At 41.6% G+C, this 26,842-nt stretch overlaps 1 protein-coding gene and 1 pseudogene across 1 annotated transcript in view; one reads left to right on the forward strand and one right to left on the reverse strand.

The window, feature by feature from the left end:
- The window catches only part of LOC134199939 (uncharacterized protein K02A2.6-like), a 933,609-nt gene that overhangs the window by 206,186 nt on the left and 700,581 nt on the right, over positions 1 to 26,842 (reverse strand). The window lies entirely within an intron of this gene.
- LOC119629418 (U1 spliceosomal RNA) lies at positions 6,070 to 6,216 on the forward strand (annotated as a pseudogene).

The following is a 26,842-nucleotide window of genomic DNA, read 5'->3' on the forward strand; positions in this document are numbered from 1 at the left end:
TTGTCGATGTCTCTTCTAAAAGCTAAGCCAGCCGGTGAGGTTTTTTTATGATTGAAACATTACTGGTGGCCCGGAGGCCTTTCCAGTTTCACCAGGACACGTGGGCGAGCAAAGGCTCAGCCAGGAGGGGTGGGATTTGCTAACAGCTACCCGAGCGCCTCCGAAGGAGACCTAACAGCTCAAGAGTAGCTGCTTCGCGAATGAATCTACTACCGAATCGGAATCGCGACCCGCTGAGAAGATCCGGCGAGAAACTCAGCGAGCTGATTCATGGGTTAGGTAGCACGGTGAACTCTTTGTCGAGTTCGACGAGTACGGTTACCGAGGTCCCTAAGCCTGCTCCTAGTGTTAGAGCTGAAGGCGTCTAATGCAAAGGTTATTGGATCTGATGAATCCGTAAGGACGTGTCTAGGGCGTCGACGGTGACTGGCTCCTGCGTTCATCAGGATTCGGGGAGTAGTCAGCGGCGGCTACGATTAGGCGATTATCATGACGCATAGCCTTATCGAAGTACCGTTCCGACGCTGACTTCATGTATTTCTGGATAGATTCGAGGCCCAGGTCGTCGTGTAGGTCAACGTTCCTCACGAACCACGGAGCTCCGACGGCTAACCTGCCAAAGCGGGATTGTAAAGATTGGAGGGTGTCTATGTGTGTGCGGGCCGCGTGAGCGAACACCACACTCGCGTAAGTCATGACGGGCCTAATGCAAGTTTTGTAAAGTGTCACCTTGTTCCGAAGGGACATTTTACTCCGCTTACAGATCATGGGGTAAGCCGGTGAGGTATCAACCAAACAGATGTACAAAGCCATGCAATATGCTTCCTCGACAAATCATAATTGATAAGTTTAAATTAATGTTAGGCATAAATTCTGTAACGTTCAAACGGTTTTTCATTTATTTATAGGACGGGACATCATTGACGTTTTACGGATGATTCAACTTGACGCTATGCAGTGTTCGGCGTTTGTCATTTCCGTCATATCATACACCCGTATTTATCATGGGAACGATCCGCCATTTGTCACGCGAACACCGAAAAAAGTACTGACCTGATTTGCGGTAATGGTGTGTTGTGATTTTGTTTTACGACATTTGTTTGTTGTCGTTTATTTGCTTTATGGAAATATTTAAACGTACTCAAGTATTCGATTCATTACTGGTGGTAGGACCTCTTGTGAGTCCGCGCGGGTAGGTACCACCACCCCACCTATTTCTGCCGTGTGAAGCAGTAATGTGTTTTGGTTTGAAGGGTGGGGCAGCCGTTGTAACTATACTGAGACCTTAGAACTTATCTCAAGGTGGGTGGCGCATTTACGTTATAGATATCTATGGGCTCCAGTAACCACTTAACACCAGGTGGGCTGTGAGCTCCTCAACCCAACTAAACAAAAAAAAAATTGGTATTTTCTTCATCGGAGACATAATAAAAATAGTTAGTTTTAATTATATCTTAGTTAATGAGTTCCTAGGTACTGATCTCCTAGTAGGATAGAAGTTTATTCTATCCTAATACAAAATATACTAATAAGAGGTTAGACTTCAGACCTAAAGCCGTATACTTATTTATATTGTCATTTTTTTTTAATTTTCAATCGAGTTACGAATCTAAGAAATTTCTCGATGATAATAATAACTTTCTTAAGAGTTCAATTGGCTACCTTTTTAGTACCAGATTTAATAATTTGATCTCTAATTTCTAGGCCATCAGTATTTTGCATCAAAAACGTATACAATATTACCATTCAATATTCAAAATGTGAACTCAGCAGTCCACAATACCCGATACTGCGGTCAGACAGTTATTGACTAGCAGCATGCAGTTAAGATTCTTTAGCAGTTATTTTGGTAGTGGTCAATAAGGTTCAGGGCGTTATCAGAAGTGAGATAATTAAATACAACTGGTTAATCGGAGCGCTTATTCGCGGCTGAACTTAAAAAGTAAAAAGCAACGGAGCTTGCGGGCGCAGCCACATGTTATGACTACGCACAATTTTGTTTACACAACAACCTGTGTTTTTGTTTTTTTTTTTATTGCCTTTGTAGGCAGACGGGCATACGGCCCACCTGATGGTGAGTGGTTACCGTCGCCCATGGACTTCAGCAATGCCAGGGGCAGAGCCAAGCCGCTGCCTACCTAACAATTCCAATTGCCATTAAAAATAAAAGTAAAAAGTTCCTAATCAAATCGTTGAATATTTCCGTTATACTATTTATCTTTCGACTCGTAATGAACCGTCCGTGTAATCGAAGAAAAATGTGACATATCCATTCAGAGTTACGACTTAATATCCACGTAGCAGAACACGCATGAAGGATTTATTCGCGTCGATTCAGCACAAGGAAGACCGGTTAGGCCGATGTGATTTGCGGCCGGACCCGCAGTAAGCAGAATTTGATTGAACCACACCACACTGACTGCTTCGAAGGTTATACATAGATACGGACATCTCGATCTGTGATTGAATTTACCTTAATAAATGTCCACGCATATCGGAATATGCACCAAGATCTGTGATTGAGTTGACCTTAATAAATTTCCACGCATCGCACCAAGATCTATGATTGAGTTGACCTTAATAAATTTCCACGCATCGCACCAAGATCTGTGATTGAGTTGACCTTAATGTCCATGCATATCGGTATATGCACCAAGAGGTAGGTTATAGGTACAGAAAGTTAACAAGCAGATACGTCGGTCTTGTAAAATAACATATCTACATAGTTTAGTAATGCTTCGGAAGTCAAATTGAAATAAGCAAATATTTTGAACGCCATTTTACAAGTCAAATTTCTCTCGATCACCGCATGACAAACTTTTACAACTAAGACTGTTTAGGAGATTGATAAATAAAACTAAATTGATGCTTTGATATGCTTAAGGTTAAATTTCCTTCGCCATCTAATAACTACTAGTGGTCCCCTAGAAGTCGAAATACGACTATAAATATTAATTTAAATTATAAGTTTGAACATTATTATGGGTCTATTGTCAAAAACTTTACTTCTATAATCACATATCGCCAAGGCTGCACTATAGACAAATAATTTTAAAGACCAACAATATTAATCTACTCTCAATTTGACCACAGACTTTAACAATAAACAAAAGAGTAAATATGCGTATATGAGTGTGTGGATCAAATACATGGTAGTGTGTGTAATGTTTTACTTATTGATTTAATGTGTTTTTATGCATAATTTTAAAAAGGTTTCTGCACTCCTTCTCTATATTCTCTATAGGTGTGGGAAAGTTCATACTCCGCCCGCGCAATTTTCGTAAAAAGGGGTACAAAGTTTTTGCTTCACTTATTAATATTATATAGAGTGTGCGTAAATTGTTGTGCTTACCTAACTGCATAGTTGTACAGAATCTAGGTTATGATAAAAAATGTAGTTTAAGAACAACAAAAAAACACACTTAAATACCCAACTGCAAGTTATAAAATTAATGTATTGTCATCGCCTTGATTTCTTAGTAAATTTTAAATATAATCGAACGTTTTGAAGTGACTGAGAATGAAATGCAAAGATTCCGTTATGTACAAAACACACATATACATACATACCCAGCTATTAAAAGTATGTAAAAGGTGTGTATGTTTTTGTATTATTATTGAAATTCTCTATTCGTTTTCATTTTGGTCTACCATGTATTTTTTCACTGATGGAAAGACGCGCTTCTAGCCCGCACGGTTTTTTGACGTGACAACGTCTTATAATTCGATGGAGCCGGCTGCACGTACAAAAAACCTGAATCATGAGGCGTTCCATTTAAGGCTTGAAGTGCAAGCGAGAGCGCGCAACGAGCGACAAAGAGGCACAATCGGCCTCCGCGTTCGGCAGCGTTCGACATCTGTCTCTCTCCTACTTGAGTGAGTGAGCGTTGCATCCGCGTGCACAACTGCTATACAATAATACATTTACATGTTTTCTTCAAGTATGAAGTTCAGTGAATGTGGTATCAATTGTTTATAGCAACGATAATTGCGATAATTGAAAAATGAAACCATTCCATCAGTATTTTCTTATGACGTTGTCACGTTCAACTATCGTCAGTAAACCGACTTTACAGACAACCGATTTCTTACCCCCTTCTTGGCTAGCACCAAGCATTAGCAAGTTTTTTTTTTCAGTCTATTTAAGTTATTTTTGATTAGCCATATTATAAATAACATTCTGTTTATTTCCGCTGTGAATCACGAGATTTGGTTTGAATGGTTTGGCAGTAATTGTGTATTATAAATCAGACCACCCAGAATTGCGCGCTCTGTGTGTCTATAAACTCTTAAATTAGAATACACATTGTACTATCCTCGCATAGAAAGAGACGAAAGACTTTTGAGAAGAAGATCAATTGGAATTTCGTTTACTAGAGCAGAAGGCGTATGAGATGGTTTATTTTTTATATTACTAAATTATTAGGCTCACACAGTGATGACGTGACGTGACGTGATCACGTTTATGTTTAGGTAAAGGTCCAGTTACATAGAATTCCATGCATGCATAATTGCTTTGTCACTGAAACAGAACCACGTAATACACAAAATACATCATCAAACAGCGTAATACTTGAAGCTCGCTTTGAACAATTCAATTACGTTTAGTATCATAGTAAAGATCCTGTTTCCTCCCATAAATTCTCAAATAAACCGAAAAAATAGGCCCTCTCATAATTTCCTGCCGGCATATCGTCGTATTTACTTATGGATATTTATGTCCTTTGACACGTGGGCGGAAAAGGAAGCTATATTTTCGGCAATACTGGAATAATATCGTCGAAAGTGTTGTAGGATGTTCGATTTCTCGGTTCAGTACCTAACACTAATACATGTTACGTTCCATTTGGAAGGATTGCTAGTGAGCGGGATATTTCTTCCGTTACCGTCAAGGAATATTGTAAATTACCGTGTTTATGATTTTCGTAAAGGGGCTTATTCGATGTTCGTCTATTTTTGAAAATTTTTGATATTGCAAGCTATTACAGTTTTTAAATTTAGATATCTTTTTTTTGGAACGAAGTTCCTTAGGGGATGATGCGGAGGGGGAGGGGTACCCTAGCCGGGAAAAAACGTCCGTAACGTAAGATTTTTTCTATTTAGTTTGTTATCAACAGATGTCGCTGCACGTAAATTCAACAATTCCTGAATCGCGGTGACAAGATGTTACACAGTTGATAGACGTCCTCGTATTTCTCTTGCTAAATCACACTCCCGACTAGGCGCGTCAACACCTCTGCCTCCGCCATTCGCCCAATCATCATGTACGACCAACCCATACCATGGGCCCCGAAGGTCAAATACTTAGGCGTCACCCTCGACAGAGGGATGACATTCCGCCCCCACATAAAGACGGTACGCGACCGTGCCGCCTTCATACTAGGACGTCTCTACCCGATGATATGCAGGCGAAGTAAATCCCTTAAAAATAAGGTGACACTCTACAAAACTTGCATACGCCCCGTCATGACCTATGCAAGCGTAGTGTTCGCTCACGCGGCCCGCACTAACTTAAAATCATTCCAAGTTATTCAATCTCATTTTTGCAGGATAGCCGTCGGAGCTCCGTGGTTCGTCTGAAACGTCGACCTCCATGACGACTTGGACTTAGAGTCCATCCATAAGTATCTTCAGTCGGCGTCGATGCGCCACTTCGATAAAGCGGCACGACACGAGAACTCTCTTATCGTGGCCGCCGGTAACTACATTCCCGATCCTGCAGACAGAATGGAAAGCAGTCGACGTTGCCCCAAACACGTCATTTCGAATCCTCCCGATCCACTAACGGTGCTTTTAGGTACCTCAAGCACCGGTCATCGTTGTCGTCGAACCCGAAGGGAGTAAATTAATCCTCAGACACAGCCCACTGAGTTTCTCGCCGGATCTTCTCCGTGGGTCGCGTTTCCGATCCGGTGGTAGATTCTGCGAAGCACGCTCTTGCTAGGGTTCGTGTTAGCAACGTCATCAGGCTTGAGCCCCGTGAGCTCACCTAAGGCGACCTAAGTTAAGGTGACGCTGATATAGCCTCTCAAGGCTATCTGCTTAGGTAGGAAAAAAAAAAGCTAACTCATACTTACCTGGCGTAGGGGATACCGTGATCATGCAGGCGGTTCCCCCAGGGCGAGGCTGCTCCATTGCACTGCGGAGTGGTTGACCCTTGTGAATATTATTATTTTTATCAATAAAAAAAAGTGTGTGTGTCCGCTCCGACGCACGACTGGAGTTTACTGGATATAAAAAATTAAACGAAACAATACGAGAAATAGTTCTATATTACGACAACACGATACACTACAGATTATTAACAAATTAACGAGACACAAAACAAACGACTAACAAATATATGAAAATACAAAAATTAAACGAAACAATACGAGAAATAGTTCTATATTACGACAACACGATACACTACAGATTATTAACAAATTAACGAGACACAAAACAAACGACTAACAAATATATGAAAATACAATAATGAGAGAAACGCGCGATCAGTACGAGGCTTTGTGGCGGACTGCCGGCGCAGCAGCCCGGCGTCACCTGCGATAACGCGGCCGCGCGTTGGCTCCTGATTGGCGCGCGCACGCATCACGCAATCAGGAGCCAATCAGGCGCATAACGCATTTCGTGTGACATGCTAGTACGATTTTGATTGGCGCGCGCACGCATCACGCAATCAGGAGCCAATCAGGCGCATAACGCATTTCGTGTGACATGCTAGTACGATTTTGGTCCCCATAATTTTCATACCCCGGGCCTATATATGTAAATCGATTCTAAAGGAGTAAACTCCAAAAATCATAATAAATAAATGTATACCCGAATAATTATCTAAATATAAATCTAAAAAAAAATCTAAATAATAATCTAAGTGCCTCGAATAGAACTTAAAATTAATATTTTTATAATAAGGAACTTCGTTCCTATCCGGTGTCCCACGACACCACACATCTTTTTTATTTTTTATTATTTCACATTGTCGTCGGCACAACCATAGAAAATGGAATCATCAGCGTTTCGTGAGGTCAGTGACACAAGAGCACTCTTGTCAAGTGAACGACATGAGTGAGTGGACAGGCTGCGATGTTCTGGCTTCAAAATGACATTGTAAACACGGACGAATTTAATTATTCAATGTCATAAATTGTGACTTCCTCGACAATGTGTGTTTTAATTATTTTTATTTATGCTTTTTATGAAGAGGTAGGGACTTTTGGAGGTGATTTACGAAAAAAGACCACTTAATTTGGGGTTTGTTGCTAATTGTATACAATATAAAGCGATTTCTGTAAAGCAACAGTTCACAAAATGCTACCAATTGAATTTTAACATAATTCAAAACGAATAATATTCCACAATTATCGGGACCGAAAATATACTTTCAAATAAAATATAATTTTTTTACAGATTAGTTTTCAAGATTGTAATTATTACGTGAAATCCACATTCAGGGTGTAGTGGATACACATGTAACGCGAGACCATCTCGCCTATGCTGTACCTACTTATGCCAAACTCAACCGTATTTACTGGTGGTAGCGCCTCTTGTGAGTCCGCACGGGTAGGTACCACCACCATGCCTATTTCTTCCGTAAAGCAGTAATGCGTTTCGGTTTAAAGGGTGGGGCAGCCGTTGTAAACTATACTGAGACCTTAGAACTCATCTCAAAGTGGGTGGCGTATTTACGTTGTAGATGTCTATGGGCTCCAGTAATCACTTAACACTAGGTGGGCTATGAGCTCGTCCACCCATCTAAGCAATAAAAAAAAACAAAGTGTGTGCAATTCACACGTGGTAGAAGTGAAACCTTCCAAAATTAAAATACATTTTTTTTTTTTTTTTATGATTGAAGTATTACTGGTGGCCCGGAGGCCTTTCCAGTTTCACCAGGACAGGTGGGCGAGCAAAGGCTCAGCCAGGAGAGGTTGGATTTGCTAACAGCTACCCGAGCGCCTCCGAAGGAGACCTAACTGCTCAAGAGTAGCTGCTTCGCGAATGAATCTACTACCGGATCGGAATCGCGACCCGCTGAGAAGATCCGGCGAGAAACTCAGCGAGCTGATTCATGGGTTAGGTTGCACGGCGAACTCTTTGTCGAGTTCGACGAGTACGGTTGCCGAGGTCCCTAAGCCTGCTCCTAGTGTTAGAGCTGAAGGCGTCTAATGCAAAAGTTATTGGATCTGATGGATCCGTAAAGACGTGTCTAGGGCGTCGACGGTGACTGGCTCCTGCGTGATCAGGATTCGGGGAGTAGTCAGCGGCGGCAACGATAAGGCGATTATCATGACGCATAGCAATACAATTATCCTAAACGTCTTAAGTATATGTAAAATTTTGTCATTAGTAAATAATTGTAAGGTAGCGCCCTTTGTGAATTGAGATTTTAATTTCACGTATAATCCTAAATTAAAATTCACTACAAGAGCTTTCATACACACGTTAGTATTAAAAAATCTCACAGATGGCGCTGTATTAAATAGTATGTATATTTCTGTCTCATTCTTTGCTGGCTTCATCCTACACATTTTTGTATTTGTGTCTCTTACCTGTCGTTTTTTCCGTTGCATCCGGTTTGAAATCACAACGATTCTAAAGAAGTTTTCACTTCAAAAATCTGTGTTCTTTCAAAGGGCATGGATAAAATACATCGTGAAATATTTGATACGCTTAGAATCAACCTGTGCCTTGCAAATACCAAATCATTCATAGAAGATTTCCTTAGAAATGTCAATAAAGTGTATGTAATAAATAATGTTTATAATTAACACTGCTTTTACGATTTAATCTGGCGTTTTTTTTACAGTCATTTTATTAATTCCGACATACTTTATAATTTTTCCGAATACCTTAAAGTTTTTGTGGTCCAGAACCACGAAAATCGTACAGTAGTTTTAAATATCTCAATACTACGCGCAAAACCTAAGAGAATCGTTTTAAACAATAATATTATTGATTATTAGTTATAACATAAAATTAATATTACCTGAAAAAACAGCACTGTAGTTTGCTCACTAACAGAACCTTTATTACAAACTGTAGTAAACTAACTAATAACTCGTGTTTATAATACACATCCCAAGGCACGACCGCTTATTAAATTGTTTTCGACTTTACCGAGCTGGTCGCACAAAATGTATTGAGGGACAATTCACAGAGAAATTATTTTTCATTTGCCACTTTGTTGACATTCCTAGGGCAATTCACTGAAGTCCCCGGTGTGGAATGTACTAATAATGTAATAAAATAATAATAATGCCTTTCAACAAAACTTATTGTTTCATAGCTTGTATTGTGAGTCGTGGAAAATAATAATGATTATGGTCTTTAGAAAATAAGTTTAAGAGATACGTGTTTTTCTTTATCTTTACTTGTGTTCCAAATAAAAAAAACTACTCAATTTCTAACAGATCACCACATAATACTAGGACATTAGTTTATCTTAAAACTAAAAAGATGCAGCAGAAACTTTCATAGAATAGAACATTTTGTAAGCCCTAATGATAAGACGCCTGATGCATTCGTATCAACAGACGTAACGGTGCTTCAATCTCACAAGCAAGTACAAAATTTTTCTAATGAAATACATGCTTAACAAACGTTCACGATTGACTTCCACGGTAAAGGAATAACACCGTGTAATAAAATCGTCAATCTCTTGTCTCAAGGTTGGAGATATCTATGGGCTCCGGTAACCACTGAATACCACATGGATCGTGAGCTCATCCACCCATCTGAGCAATAAAAAAATAATAATTAACAGATGCCTGAATCACGTTAACGACATTTTCAAGAGAGCAAAATATCAAAACTTTTAAAGATCATGTTAATATTATCAGTTAATCTACATACAATAGCAAAGATGGTCATAGCAGGCAGAAATAAGTAAATATCATTATTAAAATGTAATATTTTTGCAAAGAATATTAACACCAGTTTTACTAAAAAAATTTATTTCGTGACCTGTATTTACACCTAATGTTTTGTATTTATATAATAAAATCACAATTATAAAATTTATTAAACGATTGCTTAGTAAAATATCAGCTGAATATAAATAAATAAAGTTTTCTTTTTCAGCTAAATCAAATGTATACAATTCGAGCGGTTTCGTTGTAAACATTCAAACTAAATGTAAAGTCGGAACTTTACGTGTGGAATGCAATTTCCTTTTACATTCAATTACACGAGGACAATTTGTTCGATGTCTCCTTCGTATTATTGCGAAGTAGTATTTGCATTGTTGTATCTCTGTCTTGGGAATTTAGGTAATTTCATTTTAGCTCATTTCGATGAAATATATATAAAAGACAAGCAAGTTTTGTCATGACAAATATTCCATTTGACTTTTAACACTTAGAGCACGAAGCGTCGATAGATCAACTCTCTATTAATGCGTATAATTTGCGGATCGTCGGAATACCGACTATTACGGAGTTTTCTATCTTTTAAATTAAAAAATTACAGTTATAGTAAAAAAACGGTTTTTTTATATACCCCTTCAAAATAACAGAAATAATTACGAAAATCCATCAACATTTGAGGCAAATAATTAAGATTCTATCCACACTTAATTAATGAGGTAGTTTTTTTTCGAAAACCCTTTTGCAATTTCTGGAAAATATGTGAAATTAAGATCGGCACTAAAATGATTAATGTCTTTTAGGCTTATAAGCATACTATCTTCTATCTACTATACTATCTATCTCCTTTATTTTATATCTAGCTTCTATACTATCTACTTGATGGCGAGTTTTGCCTTTGCCTAAGGTCATCAGCAATGCCCAGTATCACAGGCGGGCTGATTTACTTCGCGAATTGGATTGTAAAGGCATTTTATATTGTGTAAATTACGGCATTTGTAACATAATTTCTTGGTCTCAAATGGGCATTTATTTGTCGAGTCGCGTGATTTTAAACGGATACCGACGCTTACATGAACCCTACTTACAGCGTCGAGACACTAAGTAAAAGTCTCGACTGAATTTTATAAATGGTTATCTCGCTCTTCAAACAGAATTTAGATGAGTAGACGAGCCTACGGACCTATTGATTATATGTTAGTAAGGTAATAAGCATTAGAATTTCGTCGAAGTCTCAAAATTATTGTATGCCGGCTATCTCACCCTTCAAACCAGAATCCATAATAGCAACACTTCACATAATGTGTCAAAAGATTGCGAAGACAGACAGATAGACAGACTAGACAGAATCCACTGAGTTCTCCGGAACCTCTTAATAGGTAGGTATTCTGATAGATTCAACGAAGCAATACTCTTCTTAGCTCACCCATTAGTCAAAGTGAAGGTAGAATAACCAGCCGAGGTTATTGGCAGATACATAGGCAAAAAAAAAAAAAACGCTACTCCCCCACCAAATCGCAATTCAGTACGAATTTTATTTGAAAATTTAAATCCTGGAATGCAATTAATTACGTAGCCAACGATTTCATTCTTTTCGAATGTTTCCAATGCATTGCTTTTTTTGCTGCATTATTCAGTTATTTAATTAAAGAACCAAGAATCGACTTGACTAGATCCCGTTAATCGTTTACTGGAATTAAATTAAAGTCAATCCACGTTAAATTTTAGCTTGAACGATTTTTAAATTATATTTACAAACCGATGCCACAGACCGATTTAATAGAGCTCAATGGTCAACGCAATTTATAGGCATCAACTGGACCGGTCATTATTGGTTGATGTCACGTAGCCTCAACGTTGATCAAGTGCGGATTACATACTACTTCAGGCGGTGTTCATAGTGAAATTTACATGGCGCATTATATTTGTATACAGCTCTTTCGTCTTTAGACAAAATTTTAAATTAAAGTTGATTTTTTTGTTCTAGATTTGTCGACAAACTCACAGCTCAGCTCTGAGTAGTTACCGAAATCACTAAAAATCGCAACGCAAATGCTGCCTTCCACCTTGAAAAACCCGCGGGCGGGTACCAATTTTTCTAATTAAATACGTACTTAACAAATTTTCATGATTTACCTCCACGGTGAAAGAATCGTGTAGTAAAAATCAACCCACAAAATTATAATTTGCGTAATTACTGGTGGTAGGACCTCTTGTGAGTCCGCGCGGGTAGGTACCACCACCCCGCCTATTTCCGCCGTGAAGCAGTAATGCGTTTCGGTTCGAAGGATGGGGCAGCCGTTGTAACTATACTTGAGACCTTAGTACTTATATCTCAAGGTGGGTGGCGCATTTACGTTGTAGATGTCTATGGGCTCCAGTAACCACTTAACAGCAGGTGGGCTGTGAGCTAGTCCACCGATCTAAGCAATAAAAATATATCTATTTTACATATGGCACGAAACAAAGAATCTGCAATACTCGCAAAATTTCGCAACCAATCACTCTCATGTGCTTTAAAATACGCCTTTGGTTCTCATTGTACGTATTTGCATACGTGCTCTCTATCGCTTTTCGCTCCGCTTAATTCTGGGCACGTGCCCTACCCTGGAACACGTGCAAATAACGACAACAGTCCACCGAGTCCTGGGCTACATTATCATTAATTTAATAGCCTCAGCCTTAGGACAGTTTCCATGTTGGTCGCTCGAGATCGTGACTTGGTTAACTCCGATCCGACAGCTCAGTTTCGAAATATCTCATTTATATTTCTTTCTGTTCGATTTCTGGTTTTGCTAACGCTTCGTTTTTGTATCATACTTACCGTAATAAAGAATGTTGTACTATTATTATGGTAGTCACATAAGTCTATCTAAATCACTCACACCAGAATGAAATATTAAAATGAATAAAGGATATTGTTTCGCCGGTAAGAGTAACGCCATCTATCGTCGAATAGTCGAACGAATACCGAATTACGTAGTAGTACCTAGAACGCTCGAAAAGTACAACGCCATCTATTGTCAGATAGCGGAAACACAATACTAGAGATGTGTGGTATATTCTCGATAATTCTAGGGATGTAGTATCGGCTATAAAAGCGTTGAAGAGATGGCACGCAGTCAGTCAGTAATCGGAACTACTCGAAGCGAAACAGCGAACGGATCACGTGAAGCGAAACGGAAGAAGCGAATTGCGAATTTTAAAGTGTTTGGGAAATGTTTTAAGTGTTCTAAGTGTTGAATACAGTTTTTAGTTGTACTTAAGTGAAATTTAATTTATCCCGAACCCCAGCGCGTAACAATATCATTGATTAGGGTTTTCGAAGGCAACCATTATTCAATGAACTTGAGACTTAGCCTCGACACAAATTAGAATAGAATAAAATCTAGTAACAGAATAAAATAAATCGTAAATCGGGCATGTGCAACTTAGTGAAAGAAGTGAAACTTCTTTTTTTTTTTTTTTTTTTTTTTTTTTTTTTTTTTTTTTTTTTTTTTTTTTTTTTTTTTTTTTTTTTTTTTTTTTTTTTTTTTTTTTTTTTTTTATGATTGAAAGTTTACTGGTGGCCCGAAGGCCTTTCCAGTTTCACCAGGACAGGTGGGCGAGCAAAGGCTCAGCCAAGAGGGGTGGGATTTGCTAACAACTGCCCGAGCGCCTCCGAAGGAGACCTAACAACTCAAGGGCAATTGTTTCGCGAATGAATCTACTACCGGATCGGAATCGCGACCCGCTGAGAAGATCCGGCGAGAAACTCAGCGGGCTGATGCATGGGTTAGGTTGCACGTCGACCTCTTTGTCGAGTTCGACGAGTACGGTTACCGGGGTCCCTAAGCCTGCCCCTAGTATTAGAGCTGAAGGCATCTAATGCAAAGGTTATTGGATCTGATGGATCCGTAAGGACGTGTCTAGGGCGTCGACGGTGACTGGCTCCTGCATGATCAGGATTCGGGGAGTAGTCAGCGGCGGCAACGATAAGGCGATTATCATGACGCATAGCCTTATCGAAGTATCGTTCCGACGCTGACTTCATGTATTTCCGAATTGATTCGAGGCCCAGGTCGTCGTGTAGGTCAACGTTCCTCACGAACCACGGAGCCCCGACAGCTAACCTGCAAAAGCGGGATTGTAGGGATTGGAGGGTGTCTATGTGTGTGCGGGCCGCGTGAGCGAATACCACACTCGCGTAAGTCATGACGGGCCTTATGCAATTTTTGTAAAGTGTCACCTTGTTCCGAAGGGACATTTTACTCCGCTTACAGATCATGGGGTAGAGTCTACCGAGAATAAACGCGGCACGGTCACGGACTGATTTTATATGCGGGCGGAATGTCATCGATGCATCCAGGGTAACGCCCAGGTACTTGACCTTCCTGGCCCAGGGTATGGGTTGTCTAAAGAGAGTAATCGGGGGTGTGAGATTCCTCCTCCTAATACGGGAGGAAATCCGTGTGGAGCTTCCCCTCTGAAATAGCACCGCAGTACTTTTCGCTGGGTTGATGTCTATGCGCCATTTTCGGAACCACTGTCCTAGGGCTAGGGCTGCGCTCTGAAGCTTCTTCGCGATTAGGGACTTATTTCTACTAGAATAGTAAACAGTCGTGTCGTCGGCGAATAAAGCTAAATGGGTCGGCGGCGACCGGGGAATATCGTTGACGAATAAGCTAAATAGGAGGGGTGAGAGGACAGAGCCTTGCGGGACTCCAGCTGTGAGAGGTCGTGGGGAGGAGCGGGTTCCCTCGACTCGATATCGAAAAGAGCGGTTCGACAAGAAGTCCCGTATGATGAGCACGAGACTATCCGGCACGCCCATGTTGAATAGTTTGAAAATCAAACCGTTGTGCCAGACTTTGTCGAACGCTTTTGCGATGTCGAAGAATGTGACAATGTACATGGTTTAGAAGAATTCTAAAAAGAAAGGTAGCAAGGATCTCGTTCTGAAATTGAACATATCAATCAAATGCAATTAAACTTATACTTATATTCCCCTTTTTTTTTTTTTTTTTTTTGGGTGCTTAACTACGGAGGGAAGATATTCCACCGAACGGGTGATTTTGCTCGGTAGACCGACGGTCCTAATGTTGTTGTTCGGAACTTGTATATTATAGGCAAGTTTATCTTGATAATGTCGTAAGCGAGATTCAGGCATCTGTCAAATATCTTGTGTTTGTATGATGGCTACCCGTAACATGTTTGCTCTTTGAACGTACTATTTAAATTTGACTATTTATAAATAAAACAAATACATTAAATTAATGTAATGGTGAAGAGGTCGTTTCGCTTCTTCTTCTTCTCAGTCGTGTCACTCTTGACAGAGTGGTCGTGATCGTCATGTAGTGTTGGAAGGGGCAGACTTGATGCGTCTCACGATGTCGCGCCATCTCTCCCTGCTCGAGGCCATTCTACTGCACTCATTTATTTCGCTTATTATTATCTTTATATTACAAGAGAAATTTGATTTAAGGCTCAAAAATGAAAAAAACCACAATACTACACACCGCAAAAGAAGTTTCACTCATTCCGATAGAGGCACCCGTCACGTGCGGACGTGCCCATCGACCACTCGATCGCCCGGCCTTTGTTCGCCCGGCTTTTGTTAGCCCGGCCATTGTTCGCGCGGCCTGTGTTCGTGGTACATCTGCCGACCAAGTGTTTTTTCCTGGAAGTTTTTATTTGTTTTGTTTCCTTTCGTTATTTCTGTGTTCGTGGTACATCTGCCGACAAACTGCTTTCCTGGAAGTGTTTAATTGTTTTGTTTCTTTTTGTTATTTCCGTTTTGTTGTGTTTTTTCTTTGTCCTGTAGTAATCGTGCCGCATCGCCACCTGTGTTCAATAGAACCGCTCAGGTCCGAGAAGTTGGGGCCTCGCCGCAAGGCGAGTGTCTTCAAGACCCGGGGCCGCCCCACCTGGGCACTCAGCGATCATGGACGCTGTGTTCGCGGAATTCCTCCGACTTCGTCATCCACAGCTCGCCTCAGAGTTTCTGGCTTTCAAGGCCAATCACACTGCGAGCTCTCTCGAAGACTCCGCCGTGCTCGCTGCTCCTGCGTCGCCTGTACCTGCGTGCAAAGCTTCTACATCGAGCACCGCAACCTCCGTCGTGCCTGCCGTTCCCGCATCGCCTATACTGGCGAGTAAAACTGCTGCGTCGTCCGCCGTGGCCACCGTTCCAGCTGTGCGATCATCCGCGGCCTCCGTCGCGCCCTCCAAAACACCTGCTCGTAGGTCACCGGCGCCCGCCTCCTCGTCCTCCGACTCTGACTCGGAGATGGAGGTCGACCTCGCCCCCGCCTCATCGACGGATGGATTTACCCTGGTACAAAAGGGTAAGAAGCGTGCCGCGGAGTCTCGAGCTCCCGCGGCCGCTAAAATTAGCAAAGCCGCGAACGCGTCGCGCCCCCGCCCTCAGACTCCCGTTGCGCCCCCAGCCCGTGCCAGTCCGTCGCCGCGTCCGGTGGCACAAAATAAAACCCAGTCCCCTCCTCCGGTAATCCTTCAAGAGAAGGCAGCTTGGGATCGAGTTTCCCTGGCCCTTAAGGCCAAAAATATCAATTTCACGAATGCCCGTAACCTCGCGAACGGCATCCAAATAAAGGTGCATTCATCTGATGACCATAGGGCCCTCACCTCTTACCTCCGTAAGGAGCGTATAAGCTTCCACACTTATACGCTTCAGGAGGAGCGCGAACTCCGCGTTGTAATACGCGGAATCCCTAAAGAGTTAGATGTAGAGCTCGTAAAAGCTGACCTGTTAGAACAAGGCCTACCAGTGAATTCTGTGCACCGTATGCACACCGGTCGCGGTAGGGAGCCATATAATATGGTTCTAGTCGCTCTCCAGCCTACCCCCGAGGGTAAGAAAATCTTTAACACACAGACCGTCTGTAGGCTCTCTGGTATCGCTGTCGAAGCCCCCCATAAAAAAGGCACTCCTAGCCAGTGCCATAACTGTCAATTGTATGGGCACTCATCCCGTAACTGTCACGCGCGCCCCCGATGCGTCAAATGTTTAGGCGATCACGCCACGGCCCTATGCACTCGCGATCAAAAAACCGCGACGGAACCGCCTAGCTGCGTCCTGTGTCGAACACAGGGTCACCCCGCAAATTACCGCGGATGCCCCCGAGCCCCTAAAATAAATCGCCGCGTCGCCCGCCAAAACCGCCTCCGAGCTTCCGGCCCAGACATTAAAGCCTCGGCACCCTCTGCGTCGCAGGCTAAGCCAGCGTTCGTTCCGGCGGCGGTGCCCAGTGTCTCGGCCTGGGCGAAACCGCTGCCGTACACGAACACGGCTACAACTCCCTCCTCCGCGATTCGTCCTGCCCCCGCGACTCGTCCCTCTCCCGCGACTTGCCCTCCGACCGCGTCCGAAAATCTCGCTTTAGCGATCGACTTCTTTCAGTCGATCAACTTTGAGCGCGTTAACGCTTTGGGCGACGCCATTCGCGCTGCCTCCACTGCACAACACTTTATCGCCGTTGTGCAGGAATACGCCGACGTATACGCGTCATTAAATACGTACGTCCTCCCCTCACTCCGCCGGTAATCAATGGCGTATATAAGTAGAATAAAGCCCCTATCCGTGACGATAGGATTTTTTAACGCTTACGGTCTCGCAAATCAACGTGATCAGGTTTCTGACTTTTTGCGTGACCATCAAATTGATATCTTTTTAGTGCAGGAGACCCTACTTAAGCCCGCGCGCCGTGACCCTAAAATCGCGAACTATAACATGGTCAGGAACGACAGGCTCTCTGCCCGTGGTGGTGGTACCGTCATTTACTATAGAAGAGCCCTGCATTGCGTCCCGCTCGATCCTCCCGCGCTCGCTAATATCGAAGCATCAGTGTGCCGAATCTCACTGACGGGACACGCGCCGATCGTTATCGCGTCCGTTTATCTTCCACCGGATAAGATCGTTCTAAGCAGTGATATCGAAGCGCTGCTCGGTATGGGGAGCTCTGTCATTCTGGCGGGCGACCTAAATTGTAAACACATCAGGTGGAACTCACACACCACAACCCCGAATGGCAGGCGGCTTGACGCGTTAGTCGATGATCTCGCCTTCGATATCGTCGCTCCGTTAACCCCGACTCACTACCCGCTAAATATCGCGCATCGCCCGGATATACTCGACATAGCGTTATTAAAAAACGTAACTCTGCGCTTACACTCGATCGAAGTAGTTTCAGAGTTAGATTCAGACCACCGTCCCGTCGTTATGAAGCTCGGTCGCGCTCCCGATTCCGTTCCCGTCACGAGGACTGTGGTGGATTGGCACACGCTGGGCATCAGCCTGGCTGAATCTGATCCACCATCGCTCCCGTTTAACCCGGACTCTACCCCGTCTCCTCAGGATACCGCAGAAGCCATAGACATCTTAACATCACACATCACCTCGACATTAGATAGGTCATCGAAACAAGTTGTAGCGGAGGACTTCCTTCACCGCTTCAAATTGTCCGACGATATTAGGGAACTCCTTAGAGCTAAGAACGCCTCGATACGCGCCTACGACAGGTATCCTACCGCGGAAAATCGTATTCGAATGCGTGCTCTACAACGCGACGTAAAGTCTCGCATCGCCGAAGTCCGAGATGCCAGATGGTCTGATTTCTTAGAAGGACTCGCGCCCTCCCAAAGGTCTTACTACCGCTTAGCTCGTACTCTCAAATCGGATACGGTAGTAACTATGCCCCCCCTCGTAGGCCCCTCAGGCCGACTCGCGGCCTTTGATGATGACGAAAAAGCAGAGCTGCTGGCCGATACATTGCAAACCCAGTGCACGCCCAGCACTCAATCCGTGGACCCTGTTCATGTAGAATTAGTAGACAGTGAGGTAGAACGCAGAGCCTCCTTGCCACCCTCGGATGCGTTACCACCCGTCACCCCGATGGAAGTTAAAGACTTGATCAAAGACCTACGTCCTCGCAAGGCTCCCGGTTCCGACGGTATATCTAACCGCGTTATTAAACTTCTACCCGTCCAACTCATCGTGATGTTGGCATCTATTTTCAATGCCGCTATGGCGAACTCTATCTTTCCCGCGGTGTGGAAAGAAGCGGACGTTATCGGCATACATAAACCCGGTAAACCAAAAAATCATCCGACGAGTTACCGCCCGATTAGCCTCCTCATGTCTCTAGGCAAGCTGTATGAGCGTCTGCTCTACAAGCGCCTCAGAGATTTCGTCTCATCCAAGGGCATTCTCATCGATGAACAATTCGGATTCCGTACAAATCACTCATGCGTTCAACAGGTGCACCGCCTCACGGAGCACATTCTTGTGGGGCTTAATCGACCAAAACCGTTATACACGGGAGCTCTCTTCTTCGACATCGCAAAAGCGTTCGACAAAGTCTGGCACAACGGTTTGATTTTCAAACTATTCAACATGGGCGTGCCGGATAGTCTCGTGCTCATCATACGGGACTTCTTGTCGAACCGCTCTTTTCGATATCGAGTCGAGGGAACCCGCTCCTCCCCACGACCTCTCACAGCTGGAGTCCCGCAAGGCTCTGTCCTCTCACCCCTCCTATTTAGCTTATTCGTCAACGATATTCCCCGGTCGCCGCCGACCCATTTAGCTTTATTCGCCGACGACACGACTGTTTACTATTCTAGTAGAAATAAGTCCCTAATCGCGAAGAAGCTTCAGAGCGCAGCCCTAGCCCTAGGACAGTGGTTCCGAAAATGGCGCATAGACATCAACCCAGCGAAAAGTACTGCGGTGCTATTTCAGAGGGGAAGCTCCACACGGATTTCCTCCCGTATTAGGAGGAGGAATCTCACACCCCCGATTACTCTCTTTAGACAACCCATACCCTGGGCCAGGAAGGTCAAGTACCTGGGCGTTACCCTGGATGCATCGATGACATTCCGCCCGCATATAAAATCAGTCCGTGACCGTGCCGCGTTTATTCTCGGTAGACTCTACCCCATGATCTGTAAGCGGAGTAAAATGTCCCTTCGGAACAAGGTGACACTTTACAAAAATTGCATAAGGCCCGTCATGACTTACGCGAGTGTGGTATTCGCTCACGCGGCCCGCACACACATAGACACCCTCCAATCCCTACAATCCCGCTTTTGCAGGTTAGCTGTCGGGGCTCCGTGGTTCGTGAGGAACGTTGACCTACACGACGACCTGGGCCTCGAATCAATTCGGAAATACATGAAGTCAGCGTCGGAACGATACTTCGATAAGGCTATGCGTCATGATAATCGCCTTATCGTTGCCGCCGCTGACTACTCCCCGAATCCTGATCATGCAGGAGCCAGTCACCGTCGACGCCCTAGACACGTCCTTACGGATCCATCAGATCCAATAACCTTTGCATTAGATGCCTTCAGCTCTAATACTAGGGGCAGGCTTAGGGACCCCGGTAACCGTACTCGTCGAACTCGACAAAGAGGTCGACGTGCAACCTAACCCATGCATCAGCCCGCTGAGTTTCTCGCCGGATCTTCTCAGCGGGTCGCGATTCCGATCCGGTAGTAGATTCATTCGCGAAACAATTGCCCTTGAGTTGTTAGGTCTCCTTCGGAGGCGCTCGGGCAGTTGTTAGCAAATCCCACCCCTCTTGGCTGAGCCTTTGCTCGCCCACCTGTCCTGGTGAAACTGGAAAGGCCTTCGGGCCACCAGTAAACTTTCAATCATAAAAAAAAAAAAAAAAAAAAAAAAAAAAAAAAAAAAAAAAAAAAAAAAAAAAAAAAAAAAAAAAAAAAAAAAGAAGTTTCACTTCTTTCACTAAGTTGCACATGCCCGATTTATTTTATTCTGTTACTAGATTTTATTCTATTCTAATTTGTGTCGAGGCTAAGTCTCAAGTTCATTGAATAATGGTTGCCTTCGAAAACCCTAATCAATGATATTGTTACGCGCTGGGGTTCGGGATAAATTAAATTTCACTTAAGTACAACTAAAAACTGTATTCAACACTTAGAACACTTAAAACATTTCCCAAACACTTTAAAATTCGCAATTCGCTTCTTCCGTTTCGCTTCACGTGATCCGTTCGCTGTTTCGCTTCGAGTAGTTCCGATTACTGACTGACTGCGTGCCATCTCTTCAACGCTTTTATAGCCGATACTACATCCCTAGAATTATCGAGAATATACCACACATCTCTAGTATTGTGTTTCCGCTATCTGACAATAGATGGCGTTGTACTTTTCGAGCGTTCTAGGTACTACTACGTAATTCGGTATTCGTTCGACTATTCGACGATAGATGGCGTTACTCTTACCGGCGAAACAATATCCTTTATTCATTTTAATATTTCATTCTGGTGTGAGTGATTTAGATAGACTTATGTGACTACCATAATAATAGTACAACATTCTTTATTACGGTAAGTATGATACAAAAACGAAGCGTTAGCAAAACCAGAAATCGAACAGAAAGAAATATAAATGAGATATTTCGAAACTGAGCTGTCGGATCGGAGTTAACCAAGTCACGATCTCGAGCGACCAACATGGAAACTGTCCTAAGGCTGAGGCTATTAAATTAATGATAATGTAGCCCAGGACTCGGTGGACTGTTGTCGTTATTTGCACGTGTTCCAGGGTAGGGCACGTGCCCAGAATTAAGCGGAGCGAAAAGCGATAGAGAGCACGTATGCAAATACGTACAATGAGAACCAAAGGCGTATTTTAAAGCACATGAGAGTGATTGGTTGCGAAATTTTGCGAGTATTGCAGATTCTTTGTTTCGTGCCATATGTAAAATAGATATATTTTTATTGCTTAGATCGGTGGACTAGCTCACAGCCCACCTGCTGTTAAGTGGTTACTGGAGCCCATAGACATCTACAACGTAAATGCGCCACCCACCTTGAGATATAAGTACTAAGGTCTCAAGTATAGTTACAACGGCTGCCCCATCCTTCGAACCGAAACGCATTACTGCTTCACGGCGGAAATAGGCGGGGTGGTGGTACCTACCCGCGCGGACTCACAAGAGGTCCTACCACCAGTAATTACGCAAATTATAATTTTGTGGGTTGATTTTTACTACACGATTCTTTCACCGTGGAGGTAAATCATGAAAATTTGTTAAGTACGTATTTAATTAGAAAAATTGGTACCCGCCCGCGGGTTTTTCAAGGTGGAAGGCAGCATTTGCGTTGCGATTTTTAGTGATTTCGGTAACTACTCAGAGCTGAGCTGTGAGTTTGTCGACAAATCTAGAACAAAAAAATCAACTTTAATTTAAAATTTTGTCTAAAGACGAAAGAGCTGTATACAAATATAATGCGCCATGTAAATTTCACTATGAACACCGCCTGAAGTAGTATGTAATCCGCACTTGATCAACGTTGAGGCTACGTGACATCAACCAATAATGACCGGTCCAGTTGATGCCTATAAATTGCGTTGACCATTGAGCTCTATTAAATCGGTCTGTGGCATCGGTTTGTAAATATAATTTAAAAATCGTTCAAGCTAAAATTTAACGTGGATTGACTTTAATTTAATTCCAGTAAACGATTAACGGGATCTAGTCAAGTCGATTCTTGGTTCTTTAATTAAATAACTGAATAATGCAGCAAAAAAAGCAATGCATTGGAAACATTCGAAAAGAATGAAATCGTTGGCTACGTAATTAATTGCATTCCAGGATTTAAATTTTCAAATAAAATTCGTACTGAATTGCGATTTGGTGGGGGAGTAGCGTTTTTTTTTTTTTTGCCTATGTATCTGCCAATAACCTCGGCTGGTTATTCTACCTTCACTTTGACTAATGGGTGAGCTAAGAAGAGTATTGCTTCGTTGAATCTATCAGAATACCTACCGGAGGTTCCGGAGAACTCAGTGGATTCTGTCTAGTCTGTCTATCTGTCTGTCTTCGCAATCTTTTGACACATTATGTGAAGTGTTGCTATTATGGATTCTGGTTTGAAGGGTGAGATAGCCGGCATACAATAATTTTGAGACTTCGACGAAATTCTAATGCTTATTACCTTACTAACATATAATCAATAGGTCCGTAGGCTCGTCTACTCATCTAAATTCTGTTTGAAGAGCGAGATAACCATTTATAAAATTCAGTCGAGACTTTTACTTAGTGTCTCGACGCTGTAAGTAGGGTTCATGTAAGCGTCGGTATCCGTTTAAAATCACGCGACTCGACAAATAAATGCCCATTTGAGACCAAGAAATTATGTTACAAATGCCGTAATTTACACAATATAAAATGCCTTTACAATCCAATTCGCGAAGTAAATCAGCCCGCCTGTGATACTGGGCATTGCTGATGACCTTAGGCAAAGGCAAAACTCGCCATCAAGTAGATAGTATAGAAGCTAGATATAAAATAAAGGAGATAGATAGTATAGTAGATAGAAGATAGTATGCTTATAAGCCTAAAAGACATTAATCATTTTAGTGCCGATCTTAATTTCACATATTTTCCAGAAATTGCAAAAGGGTTTTCGAAAAAAAACTACCTCATTAATTAAGTGTGGATAGAATCTTAATTATTTGCCTCAAATGTTGATGGATTTTCGTAATTATTTCTGTTATTTTGAAGGGGTATATAAAAAAACCGTTTTTTTACTATAACTGTAATTTTTTAATTTAAAAGATAGAAAACTCCGTAATAGTCGGTATTCCGACGATCCGCAAATTATACGCATTAATAGAGAGTTGATCTATCGACGCTTCGTGCTCTAAGTGTTAAAAGTCAAATGGAATATTTGTCATGACAAAACTTGCTTGTCTTTTATATATATTTCATCGAAATGAGCTAAAATGAAATTACCTAAATTCCCAAGACAGAGATACAACAATGCAAATACTACTTCGCAATAATACGAAGGAGACATCGAACAAATTGTCCTCGTGTAATTGAATGTAAAAGGAAATTGCATTCCACACGTAAAGTTCCGACTTTACATTTAGTTTGAATGTTTACAACGAAACCGCTCGAATTGTATACATTTGATTTAGCTGAAAAAGAAAACTTTATTTATTTATATTCAGCTGATATTTTACTAAGCAATCGTTTAATAAATTTTATAATTGTGATTTTATTATATAAATACAAAACATTAGGTGTAAATACAGGTCACGAAATAAATTTTTTTAGTAAAACTGGTGTTAATATTCTTTGCAAAAATATTACATTTTAATAATGATATTTACTTATTTCTGCCTGCTATGACCATCTTTGCTATTGTATGTAGATTAACTGATAATATTAACATGATCTTTAAAAGTTTTGATATTTTGCTCTCTTGAAAATGTCGTTAACGTGATTCAGGCATCTGTTAATTATTATTTTTTTATTGCTCAGATGGGTGGATGAGCTCACGATCCATGTGGTATTCAGTGGTTACCGGAGCCCATAGATATCTCCAACCTTGAGACAAGAGATTGACGATTTTATTACACGGTGTTATTCCTTTACCGTGGAAGTCAATCGTGAACGTTTGTTAAGTATGTATTTCATTAGAAAAATTTTGTACTTGCTTGTGAGATTGAAGCACCGTTACGTCTGTTGATACGAATGCATCAGGCGTCTTATCATTAGGGCTTACAAAATGTTCTATTCTATGAAAGTTTCTGCTGCATCTTTTTAGTTTTAAGATAAACTAATGTCCTAGTATTATGTGGTGATCTGTTAGAAATTGAGTAGTTTTTTTTATTTGGAACACAAGTAAAGATAAAGAAAAACACGTATCTCTTAAACTTATTTTCTAAAGACCATAATCATTATTATTTTCCACGACTCACAATACAAGCTATGAAACAATAAGTTTTGTTGAAAGGCATTATTATTATTTTATTACATTATTAGTACATTCCACACCGGGGACTTCAGTGAATTGCCCTAGGAATGTCAACAAAGTGGCAAATGAAAAATAATTTCTCTGTGAATTGTCCCTCAATACATTTTGTGCGACCAGCTCGGTAAAGTCGAAAACAATTTAATAAGCGGTCGTGCCTTGGGATGTGTATTATAAACACGAGTTATTAGTTAGTTTACTACAGTTTGTAATAAAGGTTCTGTTAGTGAGCAAACTACAGTGCTGTTTTTTCAGGTAATATTAATTTTATGTTATAACTAATAATCAATAATATTATTGTTTAAAACGATTCTCTTAGGTTTTGCGCGTAGTATTGAGATATTTAAAACTACTGTACGATTTTCGTGGTTCTGGACCACAAAAACTTTAAGGTATTCGGAAAAATTATAAAGTATGTCGGAATTAATAAAATGACTGTAAAAAAAACGCCAGATTAAATCGTAAAAGCAGTGTTAATTATAAACATTATTTATTACATACACTTTATTGACATTTCTAAGGAAATCTTCTATGAATTGATTTGGTATTTGCAAGGCACAGGTTGATTCTAAGCGTATCAAATATTTCACGATGTATTTTATCCATGCCCTTTGAAAGAACACAGATTTTTGAAGTGAAAACTTCTTTAGAATCGTTGTGATTTCAAACCGGATGCAACGGAAAAAACGACAGGTAAGAGACACAAATACAAAAATGTGTAGGATGAAGCCAGCAAAGAATGAGACAGAAATATACATACTATTTAATACAGCGCCATCTGTGAGATTTTTTAATACTAACGTGTGTATGAAAGCTCTTGTAGTGAATTTTAATTTAGGATTATACGTGAAATTAAAATCTCAATTCACAAAGGGCGCTACCTTACAATTATTTACTAATGACAAAATTTTACATATACTTAAGACGTTTAGGATAATTGTATTGCTATGCGTCATGATAATCGCCTTATCGTTGCCGCCGCTGACTACTCCCCGAATCCTGATCACGCAGGAGCCAGTCACCGTCGACGCCCTAGACACGTCTTTACGGATCCATCAGATCCAATAACTTTTGCATTAGACGCCTTCAGCTCTAACACTAGGAGCAGGCTTAGGGACCTCGGCAACCGTACTCGTCGAACTCGACAAAGAGTTCGCCGTGCAACCTAACCCATGAATCAGCTCGCTGAGTTTCTCGCCGGATCTTCTCAGCGGGTCGCGATTCCGATCCGGTAGTAGATTCATTCGCGAAGCAGCTACTCTTGAGCAGTTAGGTCTCCTTCGGAGGCGCTCGGGTAGCTGTTAGCAAATCCAACCTCTCCTGGCTGAGCCTTTGCTCGCCCACCTGTCCTGGTGAAACTGGAAAGGCCTCCGGGCCACCAGTAATACTTCAATCATAAAAAAAAAAAAAAAATGTATTTTAATTTTGGAAGGTTTCACTTCTACCACGTGTGAATTGCACACACTTTGTTTTTTTTTATTGCTTAGATGGGTGGACGAGCTCATAGCCCACCTAGTGTTAAGTGATTACTGGAGCCCATAGACATCTACAACGTAAATACGCCACCCACTTTGAGATGAGTTCTAAGGTCTCAGTATAGTTTACAACGGCTGCCCCACCCTTTAAACCGAAACGCATTACTGCTTTACGGAAGAAATAGGCATGGTGGTGGTACCTACCCGTGCGGACTCACAAGAGGCGCTACCACCAGTAAATACGGTTGAGTTTGGCATAAGTAGGTACAGCATAGGCGAGATGGTCTCGCGTTACATGTGTATCCACTACACCCTGAATGTGGATTTCACGTAATAATTACAATCTTGAAAACTAATCTGTAAAAAAATTATATTTTATTTGAAAGTATATTTTCGGTCCCGATAATTGTGGAATATTATTCGTTTTGAATTATGTTAAAATTCAATTGGTAGCATTTTGTGAACTGTTGCTTTACAGAAATCGCTTTATATTGTATACAATTAGCAACAAACCCCAAATTAAGTGGTCTTTTTTCGTAAATCACCTCCAAAAGTCCCTACCTCTTCATAAAAAGCATAAATAAAAATAATTAAAACACACATTGTCGAGGAAGTCACAATTTATGACATTGAATAATTAAATTCGTCCGTGTTTACAATGTCATTTTGAAGCCAGAACATCGCAGCCTGTCCACTCACTCATGTCGTTCAC

Source organism: Bombyx mori, chromosome 13, assembly GCF_030269925.1.
Source record: "Bombyx mori chromosome 13, ASM3026992v2".
Taxonomy (NCBI): Eukaryota; Metazoa; Arthropoda; class Insecta; order Lepidoptera; family Bombycidae; genus Bombyx; species Bombyx mori.